The following is a 10,769-nucleotide window of genomic DNA, read 5'->3' as shown; positions in this document are numbered from 1 at the left end:
ATAGGGCTGAACAGGCGAACAGCGAACTAGCTATAAGGTTGGATGCTCTAGAAACAGAGTTACAGATAGAGAGGCCAGAGAAGCGTAAGCTTCAAGAACAGCTTTGTCAGTTGGAGTTAAAAACGGCTGACACCGCCATTGGAAGCCACATTGGCGGGCATTCCAGCGCCAGCCACGTGGATGGGGCTTGCACTGGCATGGACAGCGAGAAGCCAGCATGTCAGATATGTTCAGGCAGGAACAGCTACGAACAGGTGACAGCTGGGAAGTCGAGAGGCGATACTGAGAAGGGGCCCGAGCTAATTCCAGGAAATGAGGTCACAGTGGCTGGTAAGAGGCAGCAAGATCCGGAAGTTAGGAGGGAGGGGTAGAGTACCCTAGTGCTTATCGCTGGTGACTCAAACATGGGGCGCTGCAAAAGAGCTATTCTCGACCGACTGAAGGGTTATAGGCGGGTAGCAGTCGGGGTGTTTCCAGGAAGGACAATGGACGATGTTCTGAGAGCGACTAAAAGTGAACTTTTCGAGAAGGCTGCAAGGCGTAACTTGGTAGTGGTAGCGGCGGGGCTAAATGATGTCCTGAATGGTAACGCGCACAAGTAGGAAAAAGATTAGCTGAGGGAGTTGACGGTATAAGGGCGATAGCACAGCAAGCGCAGATCGTGGTGTGTACAGTGCCGAGGTACAAGAAAGGAATGTAGAGGTTGCTAAAGACGTTGTGAATCTTAATCGAGAGTAAGGCAGCTAGGCCTCGACAAGGGCTTTGAGGTGGTAGACATAAACAAGGAAGTGCACAGAGCAGGTTTGGGCAGAAACTTTGGACGAGATGGCATCCATTTCAGTGGAAGGGTAGGAGAAGAGATAGGGGGCGCCTGGGAGGCCGAGCGGTAGCTTTTTTAGGGGGTCCACGGTGGCTCACGGCGTAGGGGTAGGTAGAAGCGATGTAGTAAATGTAACAATGGCGGCTGAGCCCAACAAGATGGCCACTAGGAGGCCCAGAAAGAAAACTACGAAAAAAAAATTTAACGCCAGGATCAGTTACAGAAACATGCAAGGGGGTAGAAAGAGAGCGAAATGGCTAGAAATAGAACAGTAGTTAAAGGACGAAGCAGTAGGTGTGTACGCTCTATGCGAGACACATCTGAGGGATCTAGAAGATCCACCTTTAATCGATGGCTATATCTGGGAAGGGTGCAACAGAACAACAACGGAGAAGAAGGGAGGAGGAGTAGGTATGCTGATACATCAAGGAACAAATCGGCAAAGGATAAAATCAACTCTCAAAGAACATGTCTGGGTATCAGGTACAATTGCTGGCAAAAGGACATGGCTAGGGGTAGTTTATTTATGGACCGGGGACAAATGCAGGCAAGAAAACAAGGATCTAGTTAAGTGCATCAGTGACGATATAGAGCAGATTGGAGACGGTGTCGATATTATTTTGCTTGGAGACATGAACGGCCACATCGAGGATTTGGATGGATACACAGATTGTAACGGGAAGTTAATGCTAGACTTGTGTGAGCGGCACAACCTAGTTATTGTCAACAGAGAAACTAAATGTGAGGGACAAATCACGTGGGAATCCCGTAACAGGCAAACAACCATTGACTACTGTCTAATGTCGCAGGGCATCTATAGCAAGCTCGCAATAATGGAAATAGACGAAGAGGGGAAGGAAAGCCTAGGAAGTGATCATAAACGTATTAGTCTACAGTTGGGAGCCCTAGTCAAAAGAGAAAGGCAGCGAAGTGAAAAAGACAACGCAAAATTAAACGATGAACAAATAGCACTAATATCAGCCGAAATAGAAGAAGTAATCGAGAAACGCCCCATGGCAAAGTGGGATTATAATCAGTTAGAACTGCTCATCGCTACAAAAATGAAAGAAGTGAAAGGAGTAAACCACTGGAGAGGAAAGAGAAAGCCACGAAGCTGGTGGAATATGGAAATCAAGGAGGCCATCGAACAACGACGTGTGGCTTCAAGGGAACACAGAGAAGCAAAGAAGGCGTATCTGAAGAGGAAATAGGCGAAAAATGGGAATCTTATCGACAAAAGAAACAGCAAGTTCAGGCGCTAGTCTAGGCTAAAATGAAGCAGTCCTCTGATAAATGGCTGGCTGAAGTTCGCGAGGCAAATAAAGGGGGGCCAAGAAAATTCTGGAACCATATAAGCTGCTTGGGAAAAACAAATAAAAGAACGCAAGAACAGATTATAGATGCTGAGGGAATATGTTTAGAGGGAGACGATGCTGTGAACTACATTACATTATTTATAGCTGCGTCTTCTAGCAACGACAATGGGGTAATCTTCCCAAGTGAGGCGGCAACACAGGACAGCAGAATAGAGAACAGCTTAGAACTGACTAGTCTTAACTGGGAAAAGGCGGAAGCGAATATTCCTAAAACCACCTCCGCAGGGATAGAAGAAATTCCAATTAAGCTGATTAATGAACTTGGCCCAAGAAGCAAGGAAGCGCTGATAAAAGCACTGGAGACAGTCATAACAAATCAGCAAATTCCGCCCAGCTGGAGACAGAGTAAAATGAATTTACTTTATAAAGGGAAAGGATATAAGATGAACATCAAATCCTACCGTCCGATTACGATAACGTCTGTTATGTACAGGCTGGACATGCAGGCGGTGAAATTAAAACTGCAGGCGTGGGTAGAAAATATTCGGATACTTGGAGAACTTCAGAACGGGTCCAGAAGGGGTAGGCGTTTAGATGATAGCCTGCTCGTGTTTGCCCAATGTATAGAAATAGCTAAGGCGGAAAACAGACCTCTGTTTTTAGCCTTTCTGGACATAAGCGGTGCATACGATAACGTGAACAGGGAACTCCTGTGGAGCATAGTGAAAGATTTAGGTATCGGTCATGACGTAATTGATTTTCTACAGGAAATCTACCGAGATAATGAAGCTGAAATTACATGGGAAGGGAAAAAAAGTACCACAACTGTGGGGGTGCACAAAGGATTAAGGCAAGGTTGTCCTCTACCACCGCTGCTGTTCATGCTTTACGTGATAAATATGGAAAGAAGGCTAGAAGAAACTAATCTAGTTTATAATCTGTCGTACAGATTAGGCGGAAATGTAGTTGAGCAGCGACTCCCGGGTTTAAAGTATGCGGACGATAGCGTACTGTTAGCAGATAGCCAGGAAGATTTACAAACATTGGTTAATTGCTGTGGAGACGAAGGAGACGCTCTAAGATTCAATTTTAGCGCAACTAAATTAGGTGTGACGGTTTTTAACGATACTACTGACCAGGTGCTTAGAATACAAGGCCACGAAATACCCAAACTGGCCGCATACAAATACCTCGACATATGGCTGAACGAAGAGCAGATATACACGGAAAAGCACGAACAGGCTCTTAGGACCAAAGGACCAAGAGACGCCGGGATAATGAAACATAGCGCATTATGGGGGTACAACAAATATGAAGTACTACGAGGTATTTGGAAAGGAATAATGGTGCGGGGACTTACTTTCGGCAATGCGGTTCTGTGCTTAAGGGCAGAAGTTCAGTCGAGATTAGACGTAAATCAGAGAGCGGTTGGAAGATCAGCCCTAGGTGCCCACGCCAAAACCACAAACGAGGCAGTAAAAGGGGATATGGCCTGGGCATCGTCCGAAGCACGGGAAGCTAAGAGTAAAATACTATATGAAGAACGCCTGAGGAAATTGGACGATAACAGGTGGGCAGCTAAGGTATTTAAATATTTATACAGAAAGAGCGTTGACTCACAGTGGCGGAAAAGAGCTAGAAAACTAACCAGTAAGTATGCAGGTCATGAGGACGGAGAAACAAAGAGCATTAAACGACAGGTTAAAAACGCGGAAGTGAAAAATTGGATGAATTCAATGGAAAAGAAACATAGTCTAGAACTATATCGATGCTGGAAAAGGCAGAACAGGAAAGATTTTTTCTATGATAACTCAAGCGGCAGTGCCCTACTTTTTGATGCTAGGTCAGGGTGTCTTAGAACGCGCAGCTACAAAAAGAAATTTAACGAAGAAGATGACACATGTGCAGTGTGTGGTAGATCTGTGGGAACAATTGAACACCTCATAATCAAATGTGACGGTATCCATCCGGATGTCGATGCAGGCGCAGTCACTCTTCCTGAGGCCCTAGGGTTTAAAGATAACAATGGTCATGTAAATAAATCTGCAGTGGAAGTCAGCAAAAAGCGATTCGAGGATTGGTGGCTGAAAAGCAGAGATGTGGCATAAGGTTAGAATTGTAGGAAACCGTAGGTAAAGATGGTGGCGATTCTTCATGAGAATTGCCAAAACAGTAAACAAAACTAACGAAGAAAAGCTGAGCATGGTGGCAATTGCCACCACCCCGTTTCGAAGGGGGCGCTCCTATCCGTCCGTCCGTCCGTCCGTTCACCAACCGAGTAATCTGGAGGCAAAAATTCTACATCTGATATAGAGGTGTCCAACCATGTTTCTGTTACGCAAATAACTGACGGAGTTTAACACTCTACAAGCCAATTGAAATCTTCAATCTCATTGAGCAAGCTTCTAGCATTTAAGTTCAAAACAGTCAGTTTCTGCTTTTTTTTCTGCTCATTTCTACCTTTCTGCTCATTAACGAGTCACTGTGTTCCTACCCTTAAAAAAATTTTTAGTAACATTCTTTAGAAAGTCTTTCGACAATTGTTAATAGAACCTATCAACATTGAATAGAAAGTCTTTTAAACGCCTTTGTACATTGTAGTAACAACCTATCAACCGTCTTCCGACAATTGGCCACCGATATCCAAAAGACTCAAGTACACAGAAAGTCTTTATACTTCCTATCATCCCCTTATCGAGTTTGTATACACTTCCTACTGACCCCTTACCGACAGTGTCAACCAACACCCTATTAACGGTCTTCCGACAATTGGCCACCGTTATCCAAAAGACTCAAGTACATAGAAAGTCTTTACACTTCTTATCAACTACATACCGACAATGTCTACCAACACCCTATTGACGGTCTTCCGACAATTGGCCACCGTTATCCAAAAGACTCAAGTACACAGAAAGTCTTTACACTTCTTATCAACCACATACTGACAATGTCTACCAACACCCTATCAACGGTCTTCCGACAATTGGCCACCGTTATTCAAAAGAGTCAAGTACGAAGAAAGTATAATTCCTACATCAGCTTTTGGAAAAGTGTATGTTAACTACACAGTACAACACTTTTACCAACATAGTTTTATCACTTCAAAATCATTTTGTGAACACTGTCCTGGAGTGCTTAAAGAATAATAGAAGCAAAATGCAAATTATTACATTTATTGTGCACAAGTGTACATACGCGCTACAACACATGCATGATGCATCAAAATATTTTATGGAGAACAATAGAGGAACAGAATATTGCCTTCGGCACACTTCCCCTCAGTTCCCTCTGAGTAACAATGACTGACACACAGCAATTGAAAAACATAACAGGTTTTAATTCACGATGTTTCGGCTGGATGACCAGCCTTTTTCGAGTATAGTATAGCATTCGAAACAAAAGCTGTGCGCTTCAAATGCTGTAGTACACTTGAAAACGACTGGCCCTCCAACCAAAACATCGTCAATTAAATCCCGTTAGGTTTTTCTTACATATATACGAGTTGTTTCAGGGAAGACTAAGTAATTTTCAAAAAAGAGGTATTTTGAGGTGAATGTATGGCTCTTTCAGCATAGTATTACCAGTGTTGGCAGGCACCAGAAAACTTGTGAAGAGTCTTACGTAGTAAGCTGGTTAGTTAATTTTTATTAATGAACCTTTTCACTATCAGAAACTTCGTTAAAACATTAAGTTGGGCTAGTTGGTAACGGCTTGAAGGAATCATACTCTTAGCGGTAAGAACACACACAACACCAAGACACACACACACAGGACACCCGCTAGACTTCAACTATCTTTACTGGACACTTGTACGACATAAATATGTATCACTGAGCACACGCAGGTGCCTCGTCATAGGCATCAGGTCTAACTACGCCCTCCCCTCTCCTCCAAGGCATACGGTTGCGCAGATAAACAATCCCTTTTTCTGCCAATGCCAGGGAGGGAGTACTTACACACATGTCACCCGCCTCTTGAATACGAAAGGCCTGGGAGCCGAGAAAAAAGAAAGAGAAATTATCGAAGTCTTTCGTATTCAAGAGGCGGGTGACGTGTGTAAGCACTCCCTCCCTGGCGTTGGCAGAAAAAGAGATTGTTTTTCGGCGCAACCGTATGCATTGCAGGAGAGGGCAGGGCGTAGTTAGACCTGTTGCGGATGACGAGGCACCTGCGTGTGCTCAGTGATACATATTTATGTTGTACATGTGTCCAGTAAAGATAGTTGAAGTCTAGCGGGTGTCCTGTGTGTGTGTGTGTCTTGGTGTTATGTGTGTTTCTTACTGCTAAGAATATGATTCCTTCCCTATCCGAGTTAGGCGTCTAGTTGCCATTAGAGATTTGTAGCAGTTACATGCCCTGGAGGGGTTTCTTTCCCTGTGTGCTTTCAAAAGCGCATTTATTTTCGCACGATGCAGCCAAATTTTGTCGAGCCACAGTGGCGAAAGTAATCATGTTTTGTACATTCCAGAAACTGATATGGCTACTACGAACAACTGGCTAAAAGTCTCTAACTGCAACCAGTTGCAAACCTGTGTTAGTTAAAAAATTAATTATCAGAAATTAGTTAAGCAGCTTACTAAATACACCTCACCGGCTTTCTGGTGTCTGCTAACACTTGTAATATTATGCAGCAAAAGCCATATTTTTGAAAACTTCTTATTCTTCCCTGAAACACCTGGTACATATAAATACTGCTCACTTTCCTGTACAACACAGAAACGAAATAATTTCTTCTGTAACATGAAGGTTCCATGAGCCACATAACAAACCCGTGGAAAAAAACTGCATGCATACACACACATCTCTCCAAAACAGCTAAAAAATCCCACACAGTGAAACAATTCTTACACTGTCTTAAGACCAACATTAAAGGCTGCAAACACTAGCGAATTAAAAGTCAAACAGATGCCAAACATATGCTAAATGTCCCCATGGATGTAGATACTAAGCTATGAGCTGATTTTAATAAAAATGCATCAGCACAGAAATGCTTAAGCGACTTTGTTGGTGCACTATCCTGACACTTGTCCTCAATATCAGGCAGCCTGCTTGCTGTTCATCATCATCATCAGCCTGACTATGCCCACTGCAGGGCAAAGGCCTCTCCCATGCCTCTCCAATTAACCCTGTCGTTACTTGTCTGCATCACCAGCGGAAGAGGTAGCGTCCTAGTGATGAGACGTGTGCACGAACAGGTAGCCTCCTCCATGGCACAATGCAGCAGCAAGAGAACTGCACAAGAAAACATTCAAAGTATACAGTTATAGTAACTTCTAATAGAATCAAACACGGAGAAGCAACAATCAGTTAAATGTGCACTAAAATGCAGCACTCCGAGTGAGTTTGATAAGGCTGCTGAGTAATAGCATAAGCAGCAGTCACAAGACTAGAACTAAATGTAATGCGTCCTTGAACAAGAAAAAGCTATAACATGCTGTTGTGTTCAATTCTGCCCCCACATTCGAAGACTGAATTATATTCACAGGTACTGACATTAACGTGTTACACCTAATTAGGCTACCACGAAGAGATATTTAGCCATTCCAGTCATATGAAGATAGCATGCAGGCCATCAAGTATGAAAATTATTTTGTGTTTCTGATTTGTCTGCACAAAAATTCAGGCAGCTTTTGTTTTCAAAAGTGATGGCACAAACACATTGCAATATAATGCACATGTTGCTGTAGATAATGTAGCATTTGGAGCTATACCAGGTGTTAGGGGAAAATGTATGAACAAAGAGTACAAAGGTGAGCAAGTTCGTCAGGGCAAGAGTGGCACACTCTAAAGCAAATGAATCAAAATATTAAGGCACACACTGCGTCAGATACAATACTTGAAAGTAAAGCTGCATAGAACTACAAGCGATAAAAGCCTCAGCAACGTGCCCCTAAGGGAGCAGCTGGACTGGTTGTTTTTTATTTGTCCCGCAGCACATCCCTCCAGTGCTGAGGCCTGCTCATATCTGTTTAAGTTAAGAATACAAGGGAAACAAGCAAACAAGTGTTCCAAAGAAGATAAAAATGTGCACTTAGGTTGTTCTTTAGGAAATTACCTGTCACTAATTGCAGCAATAAATACCTCGAGAAAGCAAATTAAGTTATTTACGCAGCTTATTACAAACCTTGATGGCACGGGAGAAAGGCAACATCAAATGCATCGGTTCAAGTAAAGCCAGGGGTCTTGTTAAGGTCACAGCAATATTTGTTGACTTAGGCTCAGCTAGTGTAATGCAATCAGTAACTGAACGTCGGCATGAATAAAAATAACAATGTACCAATACTCAATTCCAAATGCATTTCAACTGTACAGTGCAGTCAGTTGTGACAAAGGGAGTGTGAAAGAAAACCTCAGCAATGCTCATGACATTGAATAAGCACCTTTCTTCTCTACAGCTAAAATATAAGCTTTACAGGGTTTCATGTAATGCAAGGATAACCTGGTAAGGTATCAATTATTGATGCTAGCAACAAATATTCTTCTAAAGCTGAGTGCTCCACTTGAACGCCAATATTCCATTATGCATTGCCCGTTAGGCCATGCCTATCGCATCACTGGTTCACTTCAAACATGCCATACCTTGTAAGAGGTAGGTACTGCTGAAGTAAACCTATAAAATTTATTTGCTGCTTTTAGACTGCTGTATAAAGGTCATGAAGCAGATAATTGTTTTAATTTGGTCTATACTGTGGTAAAGATTTCCAAGCACGAGAATCATGAGGGAAAAAAACTATAAAAAGCACTTCACACTATAACACAATGCACTTAACTAGGGGAGTGCTTTCATGATGCCCGCAATATCTTTTCCCTTTCTCTTGGTCCTCTTTTAAAAGAAAAAAAAAACGAAAGAGAGAGGGAGCCTGGACCAGAAGATTTTTGGCAGGCTAAAAAAGACAAGGAAAATATACCCACTTGTCTACCTATCCTTTTACAAGTGGCACATGCTTGATATCCAGTGTCAATGGCTGATAGGCTGAACCAGCAGGTCTTGATGTCATTTGCCTCTAGTTGAGGTAGCATTGGCTCGATGACAGACGAAAGCTGGTGCAAAAGTAGCGTGATGATACCGGTGGAGCAGCTGTACAGGGCTTGACTGCCGGTGCATTTGAAGAAAAGCTGCATTAGAGCCATGCTTTAATAAACATCATCACAGAAGCCACATCCCATTACAACCTCTAGCTGTTCAGTCCAATGTGTTCATGAGTGGAGGCTAATGATTAATTACCTATGCCTCCAATAGTTAGCAAAAAAATGGTTTACAAAGCTTGTCATACTTTTCTTAAAGCTATTACTCGCGAATCACGTTATACTTTTATCGCTTCAGACTGAAAATGGGGAAATGACATAAATGTAGTGAACGTAAAAAAATAAAATGACAACAAACCTTCCATTGTGCGATTGCCTCAGCTGCACTGCAATGGAATGGTTCTGCTATTTTCAATCGTCGTTTCGTTGACCAGAACTATCAAGAAACACAGCACTTGATGTGGCTGTGACGTAGAACGGGCAATGCTCCTTATCCAGTAAACACTCAGGCAGCAGAATCAAAAGACGCACGCCGCTACAAGCACTTTTCGTTCTTATGGTCTCCTTTTCACGCGCTGCTCCTGTTCAGTCGGAATAACGAATCAAGCAGCACCCCATAGTTCTCGGCGTGCAACCAAATTCTATCACATAACTCCTGCGCCGAGGAGCTGACGCAAAGAGCGTGAGGCGGCGGGTTAAAAGTTGCATAGTTGGCAAGCGAGCGTGTCAGAACACCTTCTCTCTGCAAACGATCGCGTGGTGCCCGCATTTTGCACCTCACTGCGAACAAGACGTGAAGACCAACCCAAATGCATTCGCAGCCCTCAATCATACCCCCGACACATCGCAGAAGTCATTTTCCAGATCTGTACTTACATTTGTCAACGTTCACGGCAAGCCGTTTCTTCTATCGGGCATCGGGCGCCGGCCGCTCTCGGCGTGGTTGCGTGCAGTACGTCAGAGCCGTTTTTGAGCACTGCGTGCGCGTAAGAACGTCTTCCGCAGCACTGGAGCCATCTGTCACCTTCCGAGTTCAGTCACACTACCACAACACTAACGAGGCCGCACATGTAACACAAAGAAATTGAAGAAACGCACCCACAACTTCACAACCGTCGCACCCCGTCAACAAAGAGTCGTTTCAGCGTCCTAAAAGAGATAGTGTAGCGCGCGGCCAACATGAGACTTGCAATCCGCCGCCAGCGAACGGAAAGATGGCGCTATTGTCGCCTAACTTTAGACGCGTTAAAAAAAGAATTGATAAAGCCCTTTTGGCCACAAACTTGTTGCATTAAACGACAAAATATTTTGTTTCAATTACAAAGTCAGCAAATTGGAATGATTGAGGTGAAAAAATGCGACTACTCGCAACCATCTGTTTCTGGCGGCGCTGCGAACGAAAGCTTGGAAAACCGGGCAGCATGCCGGGCAGCTACTGGCGACGCATCTGGGGCCAGGAAAGCCGCAGCCGCTGCATGGCTGCACTGTCTGCCTAGTTCTATAACTCAGCTCCCCGTAACTGCGTCGCAGAATAAGGAATGATGATGATGTTGCCAAACGCTACTGGTTTCGGTTTTTATTTTCGCATATTGTGTGGCTTAGCGTAC

General features: G+C 43.6%; 1 long non-coding RNA gene across 2 annotated transcripts; it reads right to left on the bottom strand.

Annotated features, from left to right (window-relative positions):
- Window positions 1-6,437: 6,437 nt before the first annotated feature.
- Window positions 6,438-10,267, bottom strand: LOC149361494 (uncharacterized). 2 transcript variants are annotated; one of them, XR_016288423.1, is made up of 3 exons: window positions 10,039-10,267; window positions 9,049-9,252; window positions 6,438-7,368 (listed from the first exon to the last, which is right to left on the bottom strand). It is a non-coding gene; the product is annotated as an uncharacterized LOC149361494 (long non-coding RNA). The 2 variants fall into 2 exon arrangements; XR_016288424.1 differs by having other exon boundaries at window positions 9,049-9,229.
- Window positions 10,268-10,769: the final 502 nt, after the last annotated feature.

Source organism: Amblyomma mixtum, chromosome 2, assembly GCF_055824585.1.
Source record: "Amblyomma mixtum isolate Tamu chromosome 2, ASM5582458v1, whole genome shotgun sequence".
Lineage (NCBI taxonomy): Eukaryota > Metazoa > Arthropoda > Arachnida > Ixodida > Ixodidae > Amblyomma > Amblyomma mixtum.
The sequence above is the reverse complement of the archived record's forward strand: the minus strand, read 5'-3'. Positions and strand labels throughout refer to the sequence as shown.